Raw genomic sequence first — 16,796 nt, 5'->3', positions numbered from 1 at the left:
AGCCAAATTTTGAGTTTTGCAAAAGGATTCTGGGTAACAGAACCTGGTCTGAGCCACACAAGTCACCCATCTTGGATTCCCCTAGGTCTCTAGTTTTCAGAAATGCACAGGTTTGGTAGGTTTCCCTAGGTGGCGGCTGAGCTACAGGCCAAAATCTACAGGTAGGCACTTTGCAAAAAACACCTCTGTTTTCCTTCACAAATTTGATGTGTCTACGTTGCGCTTTGGTGCGTTTCCTGTCGCGGGCGCTAGGCCTACCCACACAAGTGAGGTATAATTTTTATCGGGAGATGTGGGGGAATGCTGGCTGGAAGGAAATTTGTGGCTCCTCTCAGATTCCAGAACTTTCTGCCACAGAAATGTGAGGGACATGTGTTTTTTTTAGCCAAATTTTGAGGTTTGCAAAGGATTCTGGGTAACAGAACCTGGTCCGAGCCACACAAGTCACCCCATCTTGGATTCCCCTAAGTCTCTAGTTTTCGGAATGCACATGGCTTGGTAGGTTTCCCTAAGTGGTGGCTGAGCTACAGGCCAAAATCTACAGGTAGGCACTTTGCAAAAACACCTCTGTTTTCCTTCACAAATTTGGATGTGTCCACGTTGCGCTTTGGGGCGTTTTCTGTCGCGGGCGCTAGGCCTACCCACACAAGTGAGGTATAATTTTTATCGGAGACGTGGGGGAACGCTGGGTGGAAGGAAATTTGTGGCTCCTCTCAGATTCCAGAACTTTTCTGACACAGAAATGTGAGGAACATGTGTTTTTTTAGCCAAATTTGAGATTTGCAAAGGATTCTGGTAACAGAACCTGGTCCCGAGCCACACAAGTCACCCCATCTTGGATTCCCCTAGGCTCTAGTTTTCAGAAATGCACAGTTTGGTAGGTTTCCCTAGGTGGCGGCTGAGCTACAGGCCAAATCTACAGGTAGGCACTTTGCAAAACACACCTCTGTTTTCCTTCACAAATTTGGATGTATCCACGTTGCGCTTTGGGGCGTTTTCTGTCGCGGGCGCTAGGCCTACCCACACAAGTGAGGTATCATTTTATCGGGAGACGTGGGGGAACGCTGGGTGGAAGGACATTTGTGGCTCCTCTCAGATTCCAGAACTTTCTGCCACAGAAATGTGAGGAACATGTGTTTTTTTAGCCAAATTTTGAGATTTGCAAAGGATTCTGGGTAACAGAACCTGGTCCGAGCCACACAAGTCACCCCATCTTGGATTCCCCTAGGTCTCTAGTTCTCGGAAATGCACAGGTTTGCTAGGTTTCCCTAGGTGGCGGCTGAGCTACAGGCCAAAATCTACAGGTAGGCACTTTGCAAAAAACACCTCTGTTTTCCTTCACAAATTTGGATGTGTCCACGTTGCGCTTTGGGGCGTTTCCTGTCGCGGGCGCTAGTCCTACCCACACAAGTGAGGTATCATTTTTATCGGGAGACGTGGGGGAACGCTGGGTGGAAGGAAATTTGTGGCTCCTCTCAGATTCCAGAACTTTCTGCCACAGAAATGTTAGGAACATGTGTTTTTTTTAGCCAAATTTTGAGGTTTGCAAAGGATCTTGGGTAACAGAACCTGGTCCGAGCCACACAAGTCACCCCATCTTGGATTCCCCTAGGTCTCTAGTTTTCAGAAATGCACAGGTTTGGTAGGTTTCCCTAGGTGGCGGCTGAGCTACAAGCCAAAATCTACAGGTAGGCAGTTTGCAAAAAACACCTCTGTTTTCCTTCACAAATTTGGATGTGTCCACGTTGCGCTTTGGGGGGTTTTCTGTCGCGGGCGCTAGGCCTACCCACACAAGTGAGGTATCATTTTTATCGGGAGACGTGGGGGAAAGCTGGGTGGAAGGAAATTTGTGGCTCCTCTCAGATTCCAGAACTTTCTGCAACAGAAATGTGAGGAACATGTGTTTTTTTAGCCAAATTTTGAGGTTTGCAAAGGATTCTGGGTAACAGAACCTGGTCCGAGCCACACAAGTCACCCCATCTTGGATTCCCCTAGGTCTCTAGTTTTCAGAAATGTACAGGTTTGGTAGGTTTCCCTAGGTGGCGGCTGAGCTACAGGTCAAAATCTACAGGTAGGCACTTTGCAAAAAACACCTCTGTTTTCCTTCAAAAATTTGGCTGTGTCTACGTTGCGCTTTGGGGCGTTTCCTGTCGCGGGCGCTAGGCCTACCCACACAAGTGAGGTATCATTTTTATCGGGAGACGTGGGGGAATGCTGGCTGGAAGGAAATTTGTGGCTCCTCTCAGATTCCAGAACTTTCTGCCACAGAAATGTGAAGAACATGTGTTTTTTTAGCCAAATTTTGAGATTTGCAAAGGATTCTGGGTAACAGAACCTGGTCCGAGCCACACAAGTCACCCCATCTTGGATTCCCCTAGGTCTCTAGTTTTCAGAAATGCACAGGTTTGGTAGGTTTCCCTAGGTGGCGGCTGAGCTACAGGCCAAAATCTACAGGTAGGCACTTTGCAAAACACACCTCTGTTTTCCTTCACAAATTTGGATGTGTCCACGTTGCGCTTTGGGGCGTTTTCTGTCGCGGGCGCTAGGCCTACCCACACAAGTGAGGTATCATTTTTATCGGGAGACGTGGGGGAAAGCTGTGTGGAAGGAAATTTGTGGCTCCTCTCAGATTCCAGAACTTTCTGCCACAGAAATGTGAGGAACATGTGTTTTTTTAGACATATTTTGAGGTTTGCAAAGGATTCTGGGTAACAGAACCTGGTCCGAGCCACACAAGTCACCCCATCTTGGATTCCCCTAGGTCTCTAGTTTTCAGAAATGCACAGGTTTGGTAGGTTTCCCTAGGTGGCGGCTGAGCTACAGGCCAAAATCTACAGGTAGGCACTTTGCAAAAAACACCTCTGTTTTCCTTCAAAAATTTGGCTGTGTCCACGTTGCGCTTTGGGGCATTTCCTGTCACGGGCGCTAGGCCAACGCACACAAGTGAGGTATCATTTTTATCGGGAGACGTGGGGGAACGCTGGGTGGAAGGAAATTTGTGGCTCCTCTCAGATTCCAGAACTTTCTGCCACAGAAATGTGAGGAACATGTGTTTTTTTAGCCAAATTTTGAGGTTTGCAAAGGATTCTGGGTAACAGAACCTGGTCCGAGCCACACAAGTCACCCCATCTTGGATTCCCCTAGGTCTCTAGTTTTCAGAAATGCACAGTTTGGTAGGTTTCCCTAGGTGACGGCTGAGCTACAGGCCAAAATCTACAGGTAGGCACTTTGCAAAACACACCTCTGTTTTCCTTCACAAATTTGGATGTATCCACTTTGCGCTTTGGGGCGTTTTCTGTCGCAGGCGCTAGGCCTACCCACACAAGTGAGGTATCATTTTTATCGGGAGACGTGGGGGAACGCTGGGTGGAAGGAAATTTGTGGCTCCTCTCAGATTCCAGAACTTTCTGCAACAGAAATGTGAGGAACATGTGTTTTTTTAGCCAAATTTTGAGGTTTGCAAAGGATTCTGGGTAACAGAACCTGGTCCGAGCCACACAAGTCACCCCATCTTGGATTCCCCTAGGTCTCTAGTTTTCAGAAATGTACAGGTTTGGTAGGTTTCCCTAGGTGGCGGCTGAGCTACAGGTCAAAATCTACAGGTAGGCACTTTGCAAAAAACACCTCTGTTTTCCTTCAAAAATTTGGCTGTGTCTACGTTGCGCTTTGGGGCGTTTCCTGTCGCGGGCGCTAGGCCTACCCACACAAGTGAGGTATCATTTTTATCGGGAGACGTGGGGGAATGCTGGCTGGAAGGAAATTTGTGGCTCCTCTCAGATTCCAGAACTTTCTGCCACAGAAATGTGAAGAACATGTGTTTTTTTAGCCAAATTTTGAGATTTGCAAAGGATTCTGGGTAACAGAACCTGGTCCGAGCCACACAAGTCACCCCATCTTGGATTCCCCTAGGTCTCTAGTTTTCAGAAATGCACAGGTTTGGTAGGTTTCCCTAGGTGGCGGCTGAGCTACAGGCCAAAATCTACAGGTAGGCACTTTGCAAAACACACCTCTGTTTTCCTTCACAAATTTGGATGTGTCCACGTTGCGCTTTGGGGCGTTTTCTGTCGCGGGCGCTAGGCCTACCCACACAAGTGAGGTATCATTTTTATCGGGAGACGTGGGGGAAAGCTGTGTGGAAGGAAATTTGTGGCTCCTCTCAGATTCCAGAACTTTCTGCCACAGAAATGTGAGGAACATGTGTTTTATTAGACATATTTTGAGGTTTGCAAAGGATTCTGGGTAACAGAACCTGGTCCGAGCCACACAAGTCACCCCATCTTGGATTCCCCTAGGTCTCTAGTTTTCAGAAATGCACAGGTTTGGTAGGTTTCCCTAGGTGGTGGCTGAGCTACAGGCCAAAATCTACAGGTAGGCACTTTGCAAAAAACACCTCTGTTTTCCTTCAAAAATTTGGCTGTGTCCACGTTGCGCTTTGGGGCATTTCCTGTCACGGGCGCTAGGCCTACGCACACAAGTGAGGTATCATTTTTATCGGGAGACGTGGGGGAACGCTGGGTGGAAGGAAATTTGTGGCTCCTCTCAGATTCCAGAACTTTCTGCCACAGAAATGTGAGGAACATGTGTTTTTTTAGCCAAATTTTGAGGTTTGCAAAGGATTCTGGGTAACAGAACCTGGTCCGAGCCACACAAGTCACCCCATCTTGGATTCCCCTAGGTCTCTAGTTTTCAGAAATGCACAGTTTGGTAGGTTTCCCTAGGTGACGGCTGAGCTACATGCCAAAATCTACAGGTAGGCACTTTGCAAAACACACCTCTGTTTTCCTTCACAAATTTGGATGTATCCACTTTGCGCTTTGGGGCGTTTTCTGTCGCAGGCGCTAGGCCTACCCACACAAGTGAGGTATCATTTTTATCGGGAGACGTGGGGGAACGCTGGGTGGAAGGAAATTTGTGGCTCCTCTCAGATTCCAGAACTTTCTGCAACAGAAATGTGAGGAACATGTGTTTTTTTAGCCAAATTTTTAGATTTGCAAAGGATTCTGGGTAACAGAACCTGGTCCGAGCCACACAAGTCACCCCATCTTGGATTCCCCTAGGTCTCTAGTTTTCAGAAATGCACAGGTTTGGTAGGTTTCCCTAGGTGGCGGCTGAGCTACAGGCCAAAATCTACAGGTAGGCACTTTGCAAAAAACACCTCTGTTTTCCTTCAAAAATTTGGCTGTGTCCACGTTGCGCTTTGGGGCATTTCCTGTCACGGGCGCTAGGCCTACGCACACAAGTGAGGTATCATTTTTATCGGGAGACGAGGGGGAACGCTGGGTGGAAGGAAATTTGTGGCTCCTCTCAGATTCCAGAACTTTCTGCCACAGAAATGTGAGGAACATGTGTTTTTTTAGCCAAATTTTGAGGTTTGCAAAGGATTCTGGGTAACAGAACCTGGTCCGAGCCACACAAGTCACCCCATCTTGGATTCCCCTAGGTCTCTAGTTTTCAGAAATGCACAGTTTGGTAGGTTTCCCTAGGTGGCGGCTGAGCTACAGGCCAAAATCTACAGGTAGGCACTTTGCAAAACACACCTCTGTTTTCCTTCACAAATTTGGATGTATCCACTTTGCGCTTTGGGGCGTTTTCTGTCGCGGGCGCTAGGCCTACCCACACAAGTGAGGTATCATTTTTATCGGGAGACGTGGGGGAACGCTGGGTGGAAGGAAATTTGTGGCTCCTCTCAGATTCCAGAACTTTCTGCCACAGAAATGTGAGGAACATGTGTTTTTTTAGCCAAATTTTGAGATTTGCAAAGGATTCTGGGTAACAGAACCTGGTCCGAGCCACACAAGTCACCCCATCTTGGATTCCCCTAGGTCTCTAGTTTTCAGAAATGCACAGATTTGGTAGGTTTCCCTAGGTGGCGGCTGAGCTACAGGCCAAAATCTACAGGTAGGCACTTTGCAAAAAACACCTCTGTTTTCCTTCACAAATTTGGATGTGTCCACGTTGCGCTTTGGGGCGTTTTCTGTCGCGGGCGCTAGGCCTACCCACACAAGTGAGGTATAATTTTTATCGGGAGACGTGGGGGAACGCTGGGTGGAAGGAAATTTGTGGCTCCTCTCAGATTCCAGAACTTTCTGACACAGAAATGTGAGGAACATGTGTTTTTTTAGCCAAATTTTGAGATTTGCAAAGGATTCTGGGTAACAGAACCTGGTCCGAGCCACACAAGTCACCCCATCTTGGATTCCCCTAGGTCTCTAGTTCTCGGAAATGCACAGGTTTGCTAGGTTTCCCTAGGTGGCGGCTAAGCTACAGGCCAAAATCTACAGGTAGGCACTTTGCAAAAAACACCTCTGTTTTCCTTCACAAATTTGGATGTGTCCACGTTGCGCTTTGGGGCGTTTCCTGTCGCGGGCGCTAGGCCTACCCACACAAGTGAGGTATCATTTTTATCGGGAGACGTGGGGGAACGCTGGGTGGAAGGAAATTTGTGGCTCCTCTCAGATTCCAGAACTTTCTGCCACAGAAATGTTAGGAACATGTGTTTTTTTAGCCAAATTTTGAGGTTTGCAAAGGATTCTGGGTAACAGAACCTGGTCCGAGCCACACAAGTCACCCCATCTTGGATTCCCCTAGGTCTCTAGTTTTCAGAAATGCACAGGTTTGGTAGGTTTCCCTAGGTGGCGGCTGAGCTACAAGCCAAAATCTACAGGTAGGCAGTTTGCAAAAAACACCTCTGTTTTCCTTCACAAATTTGGATGTGTCCACGTTGCGCTTTGGGGTGTTTTCTGTCGCGGGCGCTAGGCCTACCCACACAAGTGAGGTATCATTTTTATCGGGAGACGTGGGGGAAAGCTGGGTGGAAGGAAATTTGTGGCTCCTCTCAGATTCCAGAACTTTCTGCCACAGAAATGTGAGGAACATGTGTTTTTTTAGCCAAATTTTGAGGTTTGCAAAGGATTCTGGGTAACAGAACCTGGTCTGAGCCACACAAGTCACCCCATCTTGGATTCCCCTAGGTCTCTAGTTTTCAGAAATGTACAGGTTTGGTAGGTTTCCCTAGGTGGCGGCTGAGCTACAGGTCAAAATCTACAGGTAGGCACTTTGCAAAAAACACCTCTGTTTTCCTTAAAAAATTTGGCTGTGTCTACGTTGCGCTTTGGGGCGTTTCCTGTCGCGGGCGCTAGGCCTACCCACACAAGTGAGGTATCATTTTTATCGGGAGACGTGGGGGAATGCTGGCTGGAAGGAAATTTGTGGCTCCTCTCAGATTCCAGAACTTTCTGCCACAGAAATGTGAAGAACATGTGTTTTTTTAGCCAAATTTTGAGATTTGCAAAGGATTCTGGGTAACAGAACCTGGTCCGAGCCACACAAGTCACCCCATCTTGGATTCCCCTAGGTCTCTAGTTTTCAGAAATGCACAGGTTTGGTAGGTTTCCCTAGGTGGCGGCTGAGCTACAGGCCAAAATCTACAGGTAGGCACTTTGAAAAACACACCTCTGTTTTCCTTCACAAATTTGGATGTGTCCACGTTGCGCTTTGGGGCGTTTTCTGTCGCGGGCGCTAGGCCTACCCACACAAGTGAGGTATCATTTTTATCGGGAGACGTGGGGGAAAGCTGTGTGGAAGGAAATTTGTGGCTCCTCTCAGATTCCAGAACTTTCTGCCACAGAAATGTGAGGAACATGTGTTTTTTTAGCCAAATTTTGAGGTTAGCAAAGGATTCTGGGTAACAGAACCTGGTCCGAGCCACACAAGTCACCCCATCTTGGATTCCCCTAGGTCTCTAGTTTTCAGAAATGCACAGGTTTGGTAGGTTTCCCTAGGTGGCGGCTGAGCTACAGGCCAAAATCTACAGGTAGGCACTTTGCAAAAAACACCTCTGTTTTCCTTCAAAAATTTGGCTGTGTCCACGTTGCGCTTTGGGGCATTTCCTGTCACGGGCGCTAGGCCTACGCACACAAATGAGGTATCATTTTTTTCGGGAGACGTGGGGGAACGCTGGGTGGAAGGAAATTTGTGGCTCCTCTCAGATTCCAGAACTTTCTGCCACAGAAATGTGAGGAACATGTGTTTTTTTAGCCAAATTTTGAGGTTTGCAAAGGATTCTGGGTAACAGAACCTGGTCCGAGCCACACAAGTCACCCCATCTTGGATTCCCCTAGGTCTCTAGTTTTCAGAAATGCACAGTTTGGTAGGTTTCCCTAGGTGGCGGCTGAGCTACAGGCCAAAATCTACAGGTAGGCACTTTGCAAAACACACCTCTGTTTTCCTTCACAAATTTGGATGTATCCACTTTGCGCTTTGGGGCGTTTTCTGTCGCGGGCGCTAGGCCTACCCACACAAGTGAGGTATCATTTTTATCGGGAGACGTGGGGGAACGCTGGGTGGAAGGAAATTTGTGGCTCCTCTCAGATTCCAGAACTTTCTGCAACAGAAATGTGAGGAACATGTGTTTTTTTAGCCAAATTTTTAGATTTGCAAAGGATTCTGGGTAACAGAACCTGGTCCGAGCCACACAAGTCACCCCATCTTGGATTCCCCTAGGTCTCTAGTTTTCAGAAATGCACAGGTTTGGTAGGTTTCCCTAGGTGGCGGCTGAGCTACAGGCCAAAATCTACAGGTAGGCACTTTGCAAAAAACACCTCTGTTTTCCTTCAAAAATTTGGCTGTGTCCACGTTGCGCTTTGGGGCATTTCCTGTCACGGGCGCTAGGCCTACGCACACAAGTGAGGTATCATTTTTATCGGGAGACGTGGGGGAACGCTGGGTGGAAGGAAATTTGTGGCTCCTCTCAGATTCCAGAACTTTCTGCCACAGAAATGTGAGGAACATGTGTTTTTTTAGCCAAATTTTGAGGTTTGCAAAGGATTCTGGGTAACAGAACCTGGTCCGAGCCACACAAGTCACCCCATCTTGGATTCCCCTAGGTCTCTAGTTTTCAGAAATGCACAGTTTGGTAGGTTTCCCTAGGTGGCGGCTGAGCTACAGGCCAAAATCTACAGGTAGGCACTTTGCAAAACACACCTCTGTTTTCCTTCACAAATTTGGATGTATCCACTTTGCGCTTTGGGGCGTTTTCTGTCGCGGGCGCTAGGCCTACCCACACAAGTGAGGTATCATTTTTATCGGGAGACGTGGGGGAACGCTGGGTGGAAGGAAATTTGTGGCTCCTCTCAGATTCCAGAACTTTCTGCCACAGAAATGTGAGGAACATGTGTTTTTTTAGCCAAATTTTGAGATTTGCAAAGGATTCTGGGTAACAGAACCTGGTCCGACCCACACAAGTCACCCCATCTTGGATTCCCCTAGGTCTCTAGTTTTCAGAAATGCACAGGTTTGGTAGGTTTCCGTAGGTGGCGGCTGAGCTACAGGCCAAAATCTACAGGTAGGCACTTTGCAAAAAACACCTCTGTTTTCCTTCACAAATTTGGATGTGTCCACGTTGCGCTTTGGGGCGTTTCCTGTCGCGGGCGATAGTCCTACCCACACAAGTGAGGTATCATTTTTATCGGGAGACGTGGGAGAAGGCTGGGTGGAAGGAAATTGTGGCTCCTCTCAGATTCCAGAACTTTCTGCCACAGAAATGTTAGGAACATGTGTTTTTTTAGCCAAATTTTGAGTTTTGCAAAGGATTCTGGGTAACAGAACCTGGTCCGAGCCACACAAGTCACCCCATCTTGGATTCCCCTAGGTCTCTAGTTTTCAGAAATGCACAGGTTTGGTAGGTTTCCCTAGGTGGCGGCTGAGCTACAGGCCAAAATCTACAGGTAGGCACTTTGCAAAAAACACCTCTGTTTTCCTTCAAAAATTTGGCTGTGTCTACGTTGGGCTTTGGGGCGTTTCCTGTCGCGGGCGCTAGGCCTACCCACACAAGTGAGGTATCATTTTTATCGGGAGACGTGGGGGAATGCTGCCTGGAAGGAAATTTGTGGCTCCTCTCAGATTCCAGAACTTTCTGCCACAGAAATGTGAGGGACATGTATTTTTTTAGCCAAATTTTGAGGTTTGCAAAGGATTCTGGGTAACAGAACCTGGTCCGAGCCACACAAGTCACTCCATCTTGGATTCCCCTAGGTCTCTAGTTTTCGGAAATGCACAGGCTTGGTAGGTTTCCCTAGGTGGTGGCTGAGCTACAGGCCAAAATCTACAGGTAGGCACTTTGCAAAAAACACCTCTGTTTTGCTTCACAAATTTGGATGTGTCCACGTTGCGCTTTGGGGCGTTTTCTGTCGCGGGCGCTAGGCCTACCCACACAATTGAGGTATAATTTTTATCGGGAGACGTGGGGGAACGCTGGGTGGAAGGAAATTTGTGGCTCCTCTCAGATTCCAGAACTTTCTGACACAGAAATGTGAGGAACATGTGTTTTTTTAGCCAAATTGTGAGATTTGCAAAGGATTCTGGGTAACAGAACCTGGTCCGAGCCACACAAGTCACCCCATCTTGGATTCCCCTAGGTCTCTAGTTTTCAGAAATGCACAGTTTGGTAGGTTTCCCTAGGTGGCGGCTGAGCTACAGGCCAAAATCTACAGGTAGGCACTTTGCAAAACACACCTCTGTTTTCCTTCACAAATTTGGATGTATCCACGTTGCGCTTTGGGGCGTTTTCTGTCGCGGGCGCTAGGCCTACCCACACAAGTGAGGTATCATTTTTATCGGGAGACGTGGGGGAACGCTGGGTGGAAGGAAATTTGTGGCTCCTCTCAGATTCCAGAACTTTCTGCCACAGAAATGTGAGGAACATGTGTTTTTTTAGCCAAATTTTGAGATTTGCAAAGGATTCTGGGTAACAGAACCTGGTCCGAGCCACACAAGTCACCCCATCTTGGATTCCCCTAGGTCTCTAGTTTTCGGAAATGCACAGGTTTGCTAGGTTTCCCTAGGTGGCGGCTGAGCTACAGGCCAAAATCTACAGGTAGGCACTTTGCAAAAAACACCTCTGTTTTCCTTTACAAATTTGGATGTGTCCACGTTGCGCTTTGGGGCGTTTCCTGTCGCGGGCGCTTGTCCTACCCACACAAGTGAGGTATCATTTTTATCGGGAGACGTGGGGGAACGCTGGGTGGAAGGAAATTTGTGGCTCCTCTCAGATTCCAGAACTTTCTGCCACAGAAATGTTAGGAACATGTGTTTTTTTAGCCAAATTTTGAGGTTTGCAAGGGATTCTGGGTAACAGAACCTGGTCCGAGCCACACAAGTCACCCCATCTTGGATTCCCCTAGGTCGCTAGTTTTCAGAAATGCACAGGTTTGGTAGGTTTCCCTAGGTGGCGGCTGAGCTACAAGCCAAAATCTACAGGTAGGCAGTTTGCAAAAAACACCTCTGTTTTCCTTCACAAATTTGGATGTGTCCACGTTGCGCTTTGGGGTGTTTTCTGTCGCGGGCGCTAGGCCTACCCACACAAGTGAGGTATCATTTTTATCGGGAGACGTGGGGGAAAGCTGGGTGGAAGGAAATGTGTGGCTCCTCTCAGATTCCAGAACTTTCTGCCACAGAAATGTGAGGAACATGTGTTTTTTTAGCCAAATTTTGAGGTTTGCAAAGGATTCTGGGTAACAGAACCTGGTCCGAGCCACACAAGTCACCCCATCTTGGATTCCCCTAGGTCTCTAGTTTTCAGAAATGTACAGGTTTGGTAGGTTTCCCTAGGTGGCGGCTGAGCTACAGGTCAAAATCTACAGGTAGGCACTTTGCAAAAAACACCTCTGTTTTCCTTCAAAAATTTGGCTGTGTCTACGTTGCGCTTTGGGGCGTTTCCTGTCGCGGGCGCTAGGCCTACCCACACAAGTGAGGTATCATTTTTATCGGGAGACGTGGGGGAATGCTGGCTGGAAGGAAATTTGTGGCTCCTCTCAGATTCCAGAACTTTCTGCCACAGAAATGTGAAGAACATGTGTTTTTTTAGCCAAATTTTGAGATTTGCAAAGGATTCTGGGTAACAGAACCTGGTCCGAGCCACACAAGTCACCCCATCTTGGATTCCCCTAGGTCTCTAGTTTTCAGAAATGCACAGGTTTGGTAGGTTTCCCTAGGTGGCGGCTGAGCTACAGGCCAAAATCTACAGGTAGGCACTTTGCAAAACACACCTCTGTTTTCCTTCACAAATTTGGATGTGTCCACGTTGCGCTTTGGGGCGTTTTCTGTCGCGGGCGCTAGGCCTACCCACACAAGTGAGGTATCATTTTTATCGGGAGACGTGGGGGAAAGCTGGGTGGAAGGAAATTTGTGGCTCCTCTCAGATTCCAGAACTTTCTGCCACAGAAATGTGAGGAACATGTGTTTTTTTAGCCAAATTTTGAGGTTTGCAAAGGATTCTGGGTAACAGAACCTGGTCCGAGCCACACAAGTCACCCCATCTTGGATTCCCCTAGGTCTCTAGTTTTCAGAAATGCACAGGTTTGGTAGGTTTCCCTAGGTGGCGGCTGAGCTACAGGCCAAAATCTACAGGTAGGCACTTTGCAAAAAACACCTCTGTTTTCCTTCAAAAATTTGGCTGTGTCCACGTTGCGCTTTGGGGCATTTCCTGTCACGGGCGCTAGGCCTACGCACACAAGTGAGGTATCATTTTTATCGGGAGACGTGGGGGAACGCTGGGTGGAAGGAAATTTGTGGCTCCTCTCAGATTCCAGAACTTTCTGCCACAGAAATGTGAGGAACATGTGTTTTTTTAGCCAAATTTTGAGGTTTGCAAAGGATTCTGGGTAACAGAACCTGGTCCGAGCCACACAAGTCACCCCATCTTGGATTCCCCTAGGTCTCTAGTTTTCAGAAATGCACAGTTTGGTAGGTTTCCCTAGGTGGCGGCTGAGCTACAGGCCAAAGTCTACAGGTAGACACTTTGCAAAACACACCTCTGTTTTCCTTCACAAATTTGGATGTATCCACTTTGCGCTTTGGGGCGTTTTCTGTCGCGGGCGCTAGGCCTACCCACACAAGTGAGGTATCATTTTTATCGGGAGACGTGGGGAAACGCTGGGTGGAAGGAAATTTGTGGCTCCTCTCAGATTCCAGAACTTTCTGCCACAGAAATGTGAGGAACAAGTGTTTTTTTAGTCAAATTTTTAGATTTGCAAAGGATTCTGGGTAACAGAACCTGGTCCGAGCCACACAAGTCACCCCATCTTGGATTCCCCTAGGTCTCTAGTTTTCAGAAATGCACAGGTTTGGTAGGTTTCCCTAGGTGGCGGCTGAGCTACAGGCCAAAATCTACAGGTAGGCACTTTGCAAAAAACACCTCTGTTTTCCTTCACAAATTTGGATGTGTCCACGTTGCGCTTTGGGGCGTTTCCTGTCACGGGCGATAGTCCTACCCACACAAGTGAGGTATCATTTTTATCGGGAGACGTGGGGGAAGGCTGGGTGGAAGGAAATTGTGGCTCCTCTCAGTTTCCAGAACTTTCTGCCACAGAAATGTTAGGAACATGTGTTTTTTTAGCCAAATTTTGAGGTTTGCAAAGGATTCTGGGTAACAGAACCTGGTCTGAGCCACACAAGTCACCCCATCTTGGATTCCCCTAGGTCTCTAGTTTTCAGAAATGCACAGGTTTGGTAGGTTTCCCTAGGTGGCGGCTGAGCTACAGGCCAAAATCTACAGGTAGGCACTTTGCAAAAAACACCTCTGTTTTCCTTAAAAAATTTGGCTGTGTCTACGTTGCGCTTTGGGGCGTTTCCTGTCGCGGGCGCTAGGCCTACCCACACAAGTGAGGTATCATTTTTATCGGGAGACGTGGGGGAATGCTGGCTGGAAGGAAATTTGTGGCTCCTCTCAGATTCCAGAACTTTCTGCCACAGAAATGTGAGGGACATGTGTTTTTTTAGCCAAATTTTGAGGTTTGCAAAGGATTCTGGGTAACAGAACCTGGTCCGAGCCACACAAGTCACCCCATCTTGGATTCCCCTAGGTCTCTAGTTTTCAGAAATGCACAGGTTTGGTAGGTTTCCCTAGGTGGCGGCTGAGCTACAGGCCAAAATCTACAGGTAGGCACTTTGCAAAACACACCTCTGTTTTCCTTCACAAATTTGGATGTGTCCACGTTGCGCTTTGGGGCGTTTTCTGTCGCGGGCGCTAGGCCTACCCACACAAGTGAGGTATCATTTTTATCGGGAGACGTGGGGGAAAGCTGGGTGGAAGGAAATTTGTGGCTCCTCTCAGATTCCAGAACTTTCTGCCACAGAAATGTGAGGAACATGTGTTTTTTTAGCCAAATTTTGAGGTTTGCAAAGGATTCTGGGTAACAGAACCTGGTCCGAGCCACACAAGTCACCCCATCTTGGATTCCCCTAGGTCTCTAGTTTTCAGAAATGCACAGGTTTGGTAGGTTTCCCTAGGTGGCGGCTGAGCTACAGGCCAAAATCTACAGGTAGGCACTTTGCAAAAAACACCTCTGTTTTCCTTCAAAAATTTGGCTGTGTCCACGTTGCGCTTTGGGGCATTTCCTGTCACGGGCGCTAGGCCTACGCACACAAGTGAGGTATCATTTTTATCGGGAGACGTGGGGGAACGCTGGGTGGAAGGAAATTTGTGGCTCCTCTCAGATTCCAGAACTTTCTGCCACAGAAATGTGAGGAACATGTGTTTTTTTAGCCAAATTTTGAGGTTTGCAAAGGATTCTGGGTAACAGAACCTGGTCCGAGCCACACAAGTCACCCCATCTTGGATTCCCCTAGGTCTCTAGTTTTCAGAAATGCACAGTTTGGTAGGTTTCCCTAGGTGGCGGCTGAGCTACAGGCCAAAATCTACAGGTAGGCACTTTGCAAAACACACCTCTGTTTTCCTTCACAAATTTGGATGTATCCACTTTGCGCTTTGGGGCGTTTTCTGTCGCGGGCGCTAGGCCTACCCACACAAGTGAGGTATCATTTTTATCGGGAGACGTGGGGGAACGCTGGGTGGAAGGAAATTTGTGGCTCCTCTCAGATTCCAGAACTTTCTGCCACAGAAATGTGAGGAACAAGTGTTTTTTTAGCCAAATTTTTAGATTTGCAAAGGATTCTGGGTAACAGAACCTGGTCCGAGCCACACAAGTCACCCCATCTTGGATTCCCCTAGGTCTCTAGTTTTCAGAAATGCACAGGTTTGGTAGGTTTCCCTAGGTGGCGGCTGAGCTACAGGCCAAAATCTACAGGTAGGCACTTTGCAAAAAACACCTCTGTTTTCCTTCACAAATTTGGATGTGTCCACGTTGCGCTTTGGGGCGTTTCCTGTCACGGGCGATAGTCCTACCCACACAAGTGAGGTATCATTTTTATCGGGAGACGTGGGGGAAGGCTGGGTGGAAGGAAATTGTGGCTCCTCTCAGATTCCAGAACTTTCTGCCACAGAAATGTTAGGAACATGTGTTTTTTTAGCCAAATTTTGAGGTTTGCAAAGGATTCTGGGTAACAGAACCTGGTCTGAGCCACACAAGTCACCCCATCTTGGATTCCCCTAGGTCTCTAGTTTTCAGAAATGCACAGGTTTGGTAGGTTTCCCTAGGTGGCGGCTGAGCTACAGGCCAAAATCTACAGGTAGGCACTTTGCAAAAAACACCTCTGTTTTCCTTAAAAAATTTGGCTGTGTCTACGTTGCGCTTTGGGGCGTTTCCTGTCGCGGGCGCTAGGCCTACCCACACAAGTGAGGTATCATTTTTATCGGGAGACGTGGGGGAATGCTGGCTGGAAGGAAATTTGTGGCTCCTCTCAGATTCCAGAACTTTCTGCCACAGAAATGTGAGGGACATGTGTTTTTTTAGCCAAATTTTGAGGTTTGCAAAGGATTCTGGGTAACAGAACCTGGTCCGAGCCACACAAGTCACCCCATCTTGGATTCCCCTAGGTCTTTAGTTTTCGGAAATGCACAGGCTTGGTAGGTTTCCCTAGGTGGTGGCTGAGCTACAGGCCAAAATCTACAGGTAGGCACTTTGCAAAAAACACCTCTGTTTTCCTTCACAAATTTGGATGTGTCCACGTTGCGCTTTGGGGCGTTTTCTGTCGCGGGCGCTAGGCCTACCCACACAAGTGAGGTATAATTTTTATCGGGAGACGTGGGGGAACGCTGGGTGGAAGGAAATTTGTGGCTCCTCTCAGATTCCAGAACTTTCTGACACAGAAATGTGAGGAACATGTGTTTTTTTAGCCAAATTGTGAGATTTGCAAAGGATTCTGGGTAACAGAACCTGGTCCGAGCCACACAAGTCACCCCATCTTGGATTCCCCTAGGTCTCTAGTTTTCAGAAATGCACAGTTTGGTAGGTTTCCCTAGGTGGCGGCTGAGCTACAGGCCAAAATCTACAGGTAGGCACTTTGCAAAACACACCTCTGTTTTCCTTCACAAATTTGGATGTATCCACGTTGCGCTTTGGGGCGTTTTCTGTCGCGGGCGCTAGGCCTACCCACACAAGTGAGGTATCATTTTTATCGGGAGACGTGGGGGAACGCTGGGTGGAAGGAAATTTGTGGCTCCTCTCAGATTCCAGAACTTTCTGCCACAGAAATGTGAGGAACATGTGTTTTTTTAGCCAAATTTTGAGATTTGCAAAGGATTCTGGGTAACAGAACCTGGTCCGAGCCACACAAGTCACCCCATCTTGGATTCCCCTAGGTCTCTAGTTTTCGGAAATGCACAGCTTTGCTAGGTTTCCCTAGGTGGCGGCTGAGCTACAGGCCAAAATCTACAGGTAGGCACTTTGCAAAAAACACCTCTGTTTTCCTTCACAAATTTGGATGTGTCCACGTTGCGCTTTGGGGCGTTTCCTGTCGCGGGCGCTAGTCCTACCCACTCAAGTGAGGTATCATTTTTATCGGGAGACGTGGGGGAACGCTGGGTGGAAGGAAATTTGTGGCTCCTCTCAGATTCCAGA

The sequence above is a fragment of the Pleurodeles waltl genome, chromosome 2_2 (assembly GCF_031143425.1).
Source record: "Pleurodeles waltl isolate 20211129_DDA chromosome 2_2, aPleWal1.hap1.20221129, whole genome shotgun sequence".
Classification (NCBI taxonomy): domain Eukaryota; kingdom Metazoa; phylum Chordata; class Amphibia; order Caudata; family Salamandridae; genus Pleurodeles; species Pleurodeles waltl.
The sequence above is the reverse complement of the archived record's forward strand: the minus strand, read 5'-3'. Positions refer to the sequence as shown.